Consider the following 9,419-nt stretch of genomic DNA (forward strand, 5'->3'; position numbering starts at 1 on the left):
ATAAAATTCACTAATTAATTTTAAATATAAAATTGGGCTATATTTAAAAAAATAACCTTTTTCATTTTAAGATTTCATTTATTTATTGCAAATAATTTATATTTAAAAAATATTTATTTTTATAAAAAATAGTTATCAACAAAAATAATTTATTTTTTATATTTAATTTTAATTAAAAAATACAATATATTAATAAATTTATAAAAATATCTTAATAAAAAATTTAAAATAAAAAATCAATTAAATTAAGGGACGCTTCGTAAAGTGTTTCTTTGAAAGGAAAACTTCCATTTGTTTATATTTGGAGAAAAAAAAAATTCTTGCTTTTCATTTTCATTTCCATAAGAATAAAATTATGATTTTCATTTTAAATAGATATAAATACAGATAGAATAATTTCTGTCTTAAACTTTAAAGTCGATTTTATATGATAATCACGATTTCTCTCGATCTTTAATCTATTAAAAAATTATTTTTATTAATTAAATTTTTTAAATATTTCACATGTTATGAAAAATATTTTTTTATAAAATAAATAAAGATAAAAAAGAAAATAATTTAACAAAGTCTTATTAACACTTAATATAAAGTTATTAATATTTTTTATTTTGTAAATTGAAATTAAAAAAATAATAAGTTATTTTTCATAAAAATATTTTTCACAAGAAAAAAACCTATATAAAAGTTTTTCATGAACCTAATTAAATTAATAAAAATTCACGTCTTAGGATTTAAGTCAAACAAGGATTTAATAAAAAAAAATGAATAACTTCCATCGGCAAATGATTTTTGATATTCAGTTTAATAATTTATTATGCAACTCTCTTTTAAAATTTATAAAAGTGAAAAGTGCAATTTAACTGATTTATTAATATTAATTTTCATTTTTAGAATTATAATGCATAAAAAAATTCATTCATTGAAATTTAAATTTTATTTTTAAAATAAATAAAATTTTATTTAAAATATGAATTGTAATAATTGAGTTTATTTATTTTCTCATATACAATTTATTCTAAATAAACTTATAAAAATATTTTAACATGTACCAATTAAGAGATAATCTGAGTAGTATTTATTTACTTTCTATATAAAGTGAGTAAAATATTGTATTTGAGTTTCTTTATTTATTTATTATGCAATATTCTATTTACATAAATAAAAAAATATCACATCACATAGTGTAATCCATCAACTTTCTGTAGTTTTTTTTCACCTTTCAAATAAAAAAATACACATCATTATGATTATGATCAATTTCGTATAAGAGATACAATATTCGTGCAATAAAAATTATTTTTTCCTCAAACAAAAGATGTATATTAGTCTTGAGGTAAAAGACTAAAAGAAAATAAAGTCAAATTACTGCAAGAGATTACAAGATAATAAGGGTCCCTAGCAGCCTTAGCATCAAGGATATGAGCTCCCTCATTATATTATCTTATAATAAAATAGAAAATGATACGTGTACAACTCAAAGCAATATCTTTAATATCTTGGATAATGTTGAGGATAGATGTTGGGGCTTATTTACCCTTTAAAGCATTAATGATTGTGAGAGAGTCTCCTTTTAAGACTACATTTTGGAAGCCTTTATTTTTTGCTAATAGGATTACATCACAACATACTAAGCACTCCAATTGGTATAGCAAGAATATCCTAGACCTCATCATCTTCGAAGTTTGCTTTTAATCTTTGAATATTCCAAGACGAGAGATTATCAGACATAAGCTGACTTACCCAAAAGACATCTTTTTCATGAGTTGGTTTAACCTTTGGTGGTAATGGGTATGAAGCAGGTATCCATTTATCTAATTTACACAAAACATCTTTCTCATCCCCACAATGTCATCTGACTCCCTTATCTAGAATCTGTCTCAACCAACATAAATTGCGCCACCCTCAAGAGGAGTTATTCTCGATACTAGAATCCAAAAAAGAGTTATATGGAAAGTACCTTCCTTTAAGAACCTGCATTAAGAGAGACTTCGGTTTGGATAAAATGAGCCATGCCTGCTTGGCCAAGAGAGCTATGTTGAAGGCTTCTAAATCCCAGAAATCCATGCCTCCATTTGCTTTTGTTCACATAGATGCTTCCAAGATATCCAGTGTTGCTTTCTCTCACCCTCTTTTTGGTCCCACCAAAAGTTAGCAAATATTCTGTTAATGTCCTTGCGAAAAAGCTTAGGGAGATGAAAGCAGATCATAGCATATATGGGTATGGCAGTGGCAATAGACTTCAAGAGCACTTCCTTCCCCCAGTGATGGTAAGTGATCATGCCACCCTAAGATCTTTTTTTGAATTCTATCTTGGATGTAAGCAAAATTCTGGCTTTTAGATCTCGGGAAGTCTGCTAGGATGCTTAGGAATTTGTTGAGATTAGTAATGTTATCAATGTGAAGAATTTTGGAGATGCTTGAGCGAATGGACCTTGGAGTATTATTGCTAAAATCTAATAATGACTTGGATAGGTTAATTTTCTGACCACTTGCAAGTGAATACTCTTGGAGGATTTGCTTGATCATCTCTGCCTCTTCACAGGAAGCTCTAGTAAAGAGGATAGCATCATCGGTAAAAAGTAGTTGAGAGATAGATGAACCTCTTCTAGAAATACTAATGTTGGGTAAGGAGGACAATTTAATCTTGTATGATAACCCTTCAACACAAAATAAGAAGAGATACGAGCATAGGGGATCCCCTTGTCTCAATATTCTCGTAGGATTAATAAACCACACTCTGTGACCATTGATTTGGAGAGAATAGGTGATTGTTGAGATGCATTCCATCACCCAGGTTATCTACTGTCTATGAAAGCCGAAAGAGACCAGCACGTGCTCTAAGTAACCCCATTCCACACAATCAAAAGCCTTGTTGATATCAACCTTAACAGTCATCTCGAACTTTTTTCCTTTCCTGCAATTCTTTAGGTAGTGCATCACCTCATGACAAAGTAAGATATTGTCTGAAATAAGCCTACCTTTGGTGAAAGCACTTTGTTCTAGATTAATTAAAGAGTTCATGAAAGGTTGTAATCTTCTGGTAATAATTTTTAAAATCATCTTATACAACCCCATTCCACACAATCAAAAGCCTTGTTGATACTAAGCTTAACAGTCATCTCGTACTTTTTTCCTTTCCTACAATTCTTTATGTAGTGCATCACCTCATGACAAAGTAAAATATTATCTGAAATAAGCCTACCTTTGGTGAAAGCACTTTATTCTGGATCAATTAAAGAGTTCATGAAAGGTTGTAATCTTCTGGTAATAATTTTCAAAATCATCTTATACAAGACATTACGTAGCTCAATAGGCCTCAAGTCCTTTATACACTGTACTTAGTTTCACTTTTGGTATCAAAGAAATAAGTGTATGGTTTATGCTTCTGAGCATTTTGCCATTGCAGAAAAATTCAAAGACGGCTTCATACATGTCTTCCCAATGATATCTCATTACTCATGAAAGAACCAACCCATCGGCACTTTATTGGGGTGAATGGAGAAAGCAACTTCCTTGATTTCGTTCCTCGTTACTTCACTGACTAATATTTCATTCATCTAAGGGAAGACACGGGGCAAAAACCAGCAGTAAATTGATCCAGATTTTTCGAGTTACAGGAGGTGTATATGTCTTTGAAATAATTAATGGCAATATCACTTTATGTCTTGCAAGTTGTGTTTCCAATTGCCATTATCATCCAGGAGCCCTATAATTTGATTTATCCTCCTACGTTGTATTACTTTGGCATGAAAAGATGTTGTGTTTTTGTTACTTGCTTTCAACTAGTCTTGCCTCACTTTCTAGGCCCAATAAACCTCTTCTCTCTTAATTTCTAAGGAGAGATTTTTTTTTATTTCTTTGATATGCGCTCCACTCCAGTTCCTAGAACCATTCTTAGCCTGTTTAAGATCATAAGATAAATCCTTAATTATAGCCTGAGAATTCATGTTGGATCTTTTGCACCAACCAACTAGAGCATGGCGACAACTTTTAAATTTGGACACAATTTTGAAAAGCTTATAACCTCGGATAGGTGTTAGCCATGTTCCGGCTATGATATATGTGACTTCCTCATTTTCAGACTATCTCCCATAAAAAAAAAAAGAATATTCTTTTTGCCTTTTGAACATGTGAGTTAATATCAAGTAAAATTGGTATATGATCCGAACTTGTATCTTCAAGGTGTATAACTAAGGCATTCGGATATTGAGCCATCTAAGTGGATGATGCCAAACCCCTATTAATCCATTCTTTGAAGTGATATCGACCATTTTTTCTGTTACACCAAGTCATTTTGGGTCACATAAAATCTAGATCAATCAACCTCATATCATTAACAAAGTTCTTGAGTGGCTGAATTTTGGATGAGAGAATAAGCTGATCATCTCTTTTTTCATGCTCATGGAGGAGAGCATTAAAGTCTCCAATAACAATTAATTTGTTCCTAAGGTGAAGCTTGTATGATGAGAAGTGATTAAATTGAGCTTGATAAATATCTAAAATAGAACTCATATAAACAGAAAGGATGTCCCAATTCATATTAATAAGGGATCCATAATACAAGTATGGAGAAAGAAATTCTCATGGTGAATCAAAATAAAATCATAACTATACTTTCAAGCTACTACTAGCCCTCTACTAAGATTGCTAGGATCAACAAAAATAACATAAAAAAAATAATAATTTTTAAGTTTATTGCCAATAAAATTAATTTTGTTCTTAGTTTCAATTAGAAATAAAATATCAGAAGAATGAGATTTTAAAATTCTTTTGAGATTGTGAAACGTTAGGGGATTTCCTAAACTCTTAATGTTCCAATTCAAGAGTTTCATCATTTAAATTTAAGCCATTTGTGACGGATTTTCTCCACCGAATCATTCTGAATTAATTAAGTAGAGTTCTCCTTTTTTTTTTATTACTAGTTAATATCTATTCCATTTTGTCTGATTCTAGATTTATATATATATAATAAAAATTATTGAATTGAACAATTTTTAGTTTGGCAATATTAAAATCGTTTAAAATTTAAGATTATTTAAAACTGTTACCAGAAAACCTGAAAAAATCCTCGAAAAGCCAAAAATCTAAGCAAATCCGATCTTTCCGTTTTGGTTGCTTCACTTGCTTGGATTATATCACTTACATGTAACTTATGATTACCCATTAAAAAAATAAAAGAGAGTATTTTTACCGTTTTGCCAAAGCATTAAGCCCACGCGCACAGCACCGGCGCTTTGTTGTCTGTCGTGGCGGCGGAGCACTATGGCCCTCTTCACGAATCGCTCCATTTTAGAAGATATTTAGTTAGTTTAACGGTTGAATGCAGTTTTCACCGGATGAATATCTAAATAATTAAATAAAATTATTTAAAAATTTAACAGATAGATAATTAATATGAATTAATTGTATTTTAAATTAACTTTATAATTATAATGATTTTTTTATCAATTGATAGTTATTTTAATTTTAATTTTATTTATATTATATTATTTTTTTAAATTTATTAATTATATTTTTTAAAGTAAATATTTTTATATTAATAAAGTATTTAAAATGTAAGATATAATAATAAATTAAATATATTATAAATAATAATTAAAATAATTATCAGCTATTAATTATTTGTTTTCCGCTAGATATTAGCTATCAATTATATTAACAGTTAAATCAAATGAGCTCTTAATTATATTAGTCTGCATTGTAATTTAAATTTTTAATATATATATATATATATATATATTAAAATAAATAGTATTTGAAATATTATTAAAAATAAATTTCAAAATTCATTTTATTATTATAGTTTTTATAATTAAAATATATCAAATTTTAATTTAAAATGAATGATTTTAATATTTTTTATTAATATATTACACAAGCGCTTTTGTTATCTATAATTTTAAGAATGTGAATAACATAGGATTGGTTTGCTGGTTTTGCCAAAGGTTTGCAACTCAACTGTTATATTTGTTAAGATCCTCCGACAGACGTTTTCAACTGGCTATTAAGTGGTTGTGTAGGAGAAGTCTTTTACCGTTACTATTTAAAACTCTATGTAACACAAAAAATTAACTGAAATTTAATAAAATAATACATGATTTTCATTTTTTAAAATAAAATATTTTTATTAGTTTATCAAATTTATTTATTACATAATTAATTTAAAAAATATTATTATTTATAAAATTTTAAAAATCTGTTAATTAATTATTTTATTAATTTTAACTGTTAAATATTATAAAAATAAAATATTTTCATTATTAAAAATTTTAGTTAATAATTTTTTATATTATAAAAATTAAACATTAAAATATTTACAACTAAACTTTGTTAATTTCTTCATTTTATAATTTTTATTTATTTTATTTTCTCACACAAATATTTAAAAAATATTTTTTATTAATTTTTACATAAAATATAAATAATAATTTTATGATACTTAAAAAAATAATAAAAATTATGAATGAAAAAATAATAAAATTTTAAAATATTATATAAATATTTTAATATATTTTATAAAATTAATAGATTAATAAATAAATTGTAAGTATTATGGGGGCTCCATAATACATATTTTAACAGAAAAAGCACTGCAGGGGCAACTCAAGTAAATTCATGCGAGGCACTTGCGTGCTTTTTCCTACGCGGATAGCACTCCATGTCTGACGCACTATGCTTTGACTAAAACATCACGCTGTCATCAATCCTGGCCGTCCATTCCTTTTCCTGAATGATAAATCACTTTCCCAAAGTCACCTCACTGGAGGCTATGTTTATCTTCCTTCTATCATTATTTTAATACTTTCTTTTTACTATCACAAATGTAAATTACTTTTTAATATATAAATAAAATGTATTTTAATTTTAGTAGAGCAACTAAAAATCCACGTGTGCACCCACGCAGGCCAGCCTGCGAAATTGAAAATATCAAAAGGCAGAACACATCATTAAATCAGATCTCGGGGCCCACTTCTGACGTTAACTTAATCCAGCGGCTAGGATGTATTTTATCGGACGGACAGGAAATGGGCCACGCCACCTGGGAATATCTTTGCCGAAAAGCGCTGTATTGTTTTGAAAAGAATCTTTCAATCTAACACGTACTCGGAAATAGTCCCTACCAGCTTTCGCATTTGTCGGTGTAATGTGGTCCAGACACTGACGTGTCCCGCGCAGATGGAGTCAGAACCAGGTGGGGTCCTCCTTCCACCGGAGGATGCGTAGCCAGCTCACCCATCACGTCTCACATACGAAAAATTCTGGAAATCTTTAAATGGCCCGCGTGTCACTTGGAACTCCACGTGGGAGGACTGCTCGAGTTTGTCTTTCATTAATTCGTGCCTGTTGCCATCATTGTATAAACTTATACTATTTCTGTGCCACAGTTTTTATTTTATAAAATTTATTTATTTAAATTAATAAAATTAATTAACAATTTTAATTTTTATAAAATTAATAATTTATATAAGTATCCTTTAAATTATTTTTTTACATATTAATATTAAATAATTTAAAATTAATAAAAACATATAAAAATAAAATAAAATAAAATAATATTATTTTAAATATTTTAAATTGACATATAATAGAAAATTTAAAAATTCTTTAAACAACCATTATTAAATAATAAAAATAGTATTTTAGAGGGAATTATTAAATACATTTAATTTTATTATTTTTTAGCACAAATTATTAAATAAAGTCATTATATCAATTATACTACTTTATATACAAAATATATAGCGTTAATTTCACTTATAGTTCTTAATTTAGGTGGTAATATCTATTAATTTTAATTTATATCAAAAAATTCTCTAAATTTTAGTTTAAATATCATTAAAATTATTGAAAAAAAAATGCTATTATCGAATTATAGATCAATCTATATATAAATTTCATTTATTATTCCTAAATTTAGATGAATTTATTACTATTATTATTCAACTTTAATTTCATAACCAGAATTTTTAAAAGATGAATTTAACTCATTTTGATAGTTAGATTACAATTTAAATTTTTGTTTATTTATTTTCTATTCACCTTCGTTTATAACTAACTTAAAATCTTATAATATAATTTTGGGATGATATTATATATTTTTATTTTTTTAATTTTACTTGTGTTATTTGATTAAAATTGAAATTTATTTATTTAATATTAATTCAAATTTATATTTAACTTAAAATTATTTGATTTTAGGATTTTATTATATTGTTTGTTTTATAACTTTTTAAATGTTATTTTAATATTGTAACTTTATTTTTATTTTATTTTAATTATATTTATATATATATCGACGCTTATATATATATATATTTTATTAACCATATTACATTATATAAATATAAAAAAAAATCAACCATCAAATAGATTTATATGTAATTGAAATAAAATACAATATAACTTTTTTAAAAAATCATTTTTTTCTTAAAAAATATTTGATATGTTTGAGAAAATTAATTCATTTATTTATATAAAATTATTTTTTCCAAAAGGATAGTTGTATTATATAATTTTTATTGAATATGATATTAAAGAGTGCATGTGACTAAGGCTGGTGAGCTGTGACGTCAGTGTCAGAAAGCCACGTCAGAGATGAAATCAACGCCGTTGATTAGTTGTCAAGATAAAGGATGATGCGCAAATTGCGACGGATTGATAAAAAGGACATGTGATTGGAAGAATCCGACGTGGTGCCGTACGTGACTCTTTTATACCTTGTATGCTTATTTATTTTTATGTAGATTTTCATTAATTTGATAAATTTTTTACAGATATATTTAAATTAAATTATTAAATTTGCTTGTACATAAAAATAAATATGAAATTTTATTTTTGAAAAAAGTTAATTTTTAGTTTGGGGTTAATCAGACGAGGCAGTGCTATCGACAGGACAACGTGTCATGCAGGCACATGATTTCGTTACTCAAAAGAAGTGGGACCCAATTTGACGTGGACCTGAAAGAAAAATTAAGATCCAATCCAATTTAATAATTATAAAATTATTAATATATCCCACATTTTAAATAACATTATTTAGTTTTAATTTTATTTGATCCTCCATAAAATAAAAACGAATATTTATAAATTCATAATTATTTAAATATAAACGTGAGTTACAACCTCTTCAATATATTTGGCGTTGTCTATGTTATTAAGTTAGTACAATTAAAATGTTTTACTTGTCATTTAATTTTAAATTTATAATTCTTTAATATTGTAATTTTAAAAATTACAAAATTTAGTTATTAATAATTTATAATGTCGTGTTTACAAACATGCCCCTTATCGCCGCAATTTTTGAAAGCAATAGAGGGCCGATAATGTTTGACTCATGCTCACGCAATAATGAGTCACGCCTAAATAACACTAGCAAATAGCAATGGATAGTGAGGGTAAATTTGGGATTTTAAATTCCA

This window comes from Manihot esculenta, chromosome 1 (genome assembly GCF_001659605.2).
Source record: "Manihot esculenta cultivar AM560-2 chromosome 1, M.esculenta_v8, whole genome shotgun sequence".
NCBI classification, from domain to species: domain Eukaryota; kingdom Viridiplantae; phylum Streptophyta; class Magnoliopsida; order Malpighiales; family Euphorbiaceae; genus Manihot; species Manihot esculenta.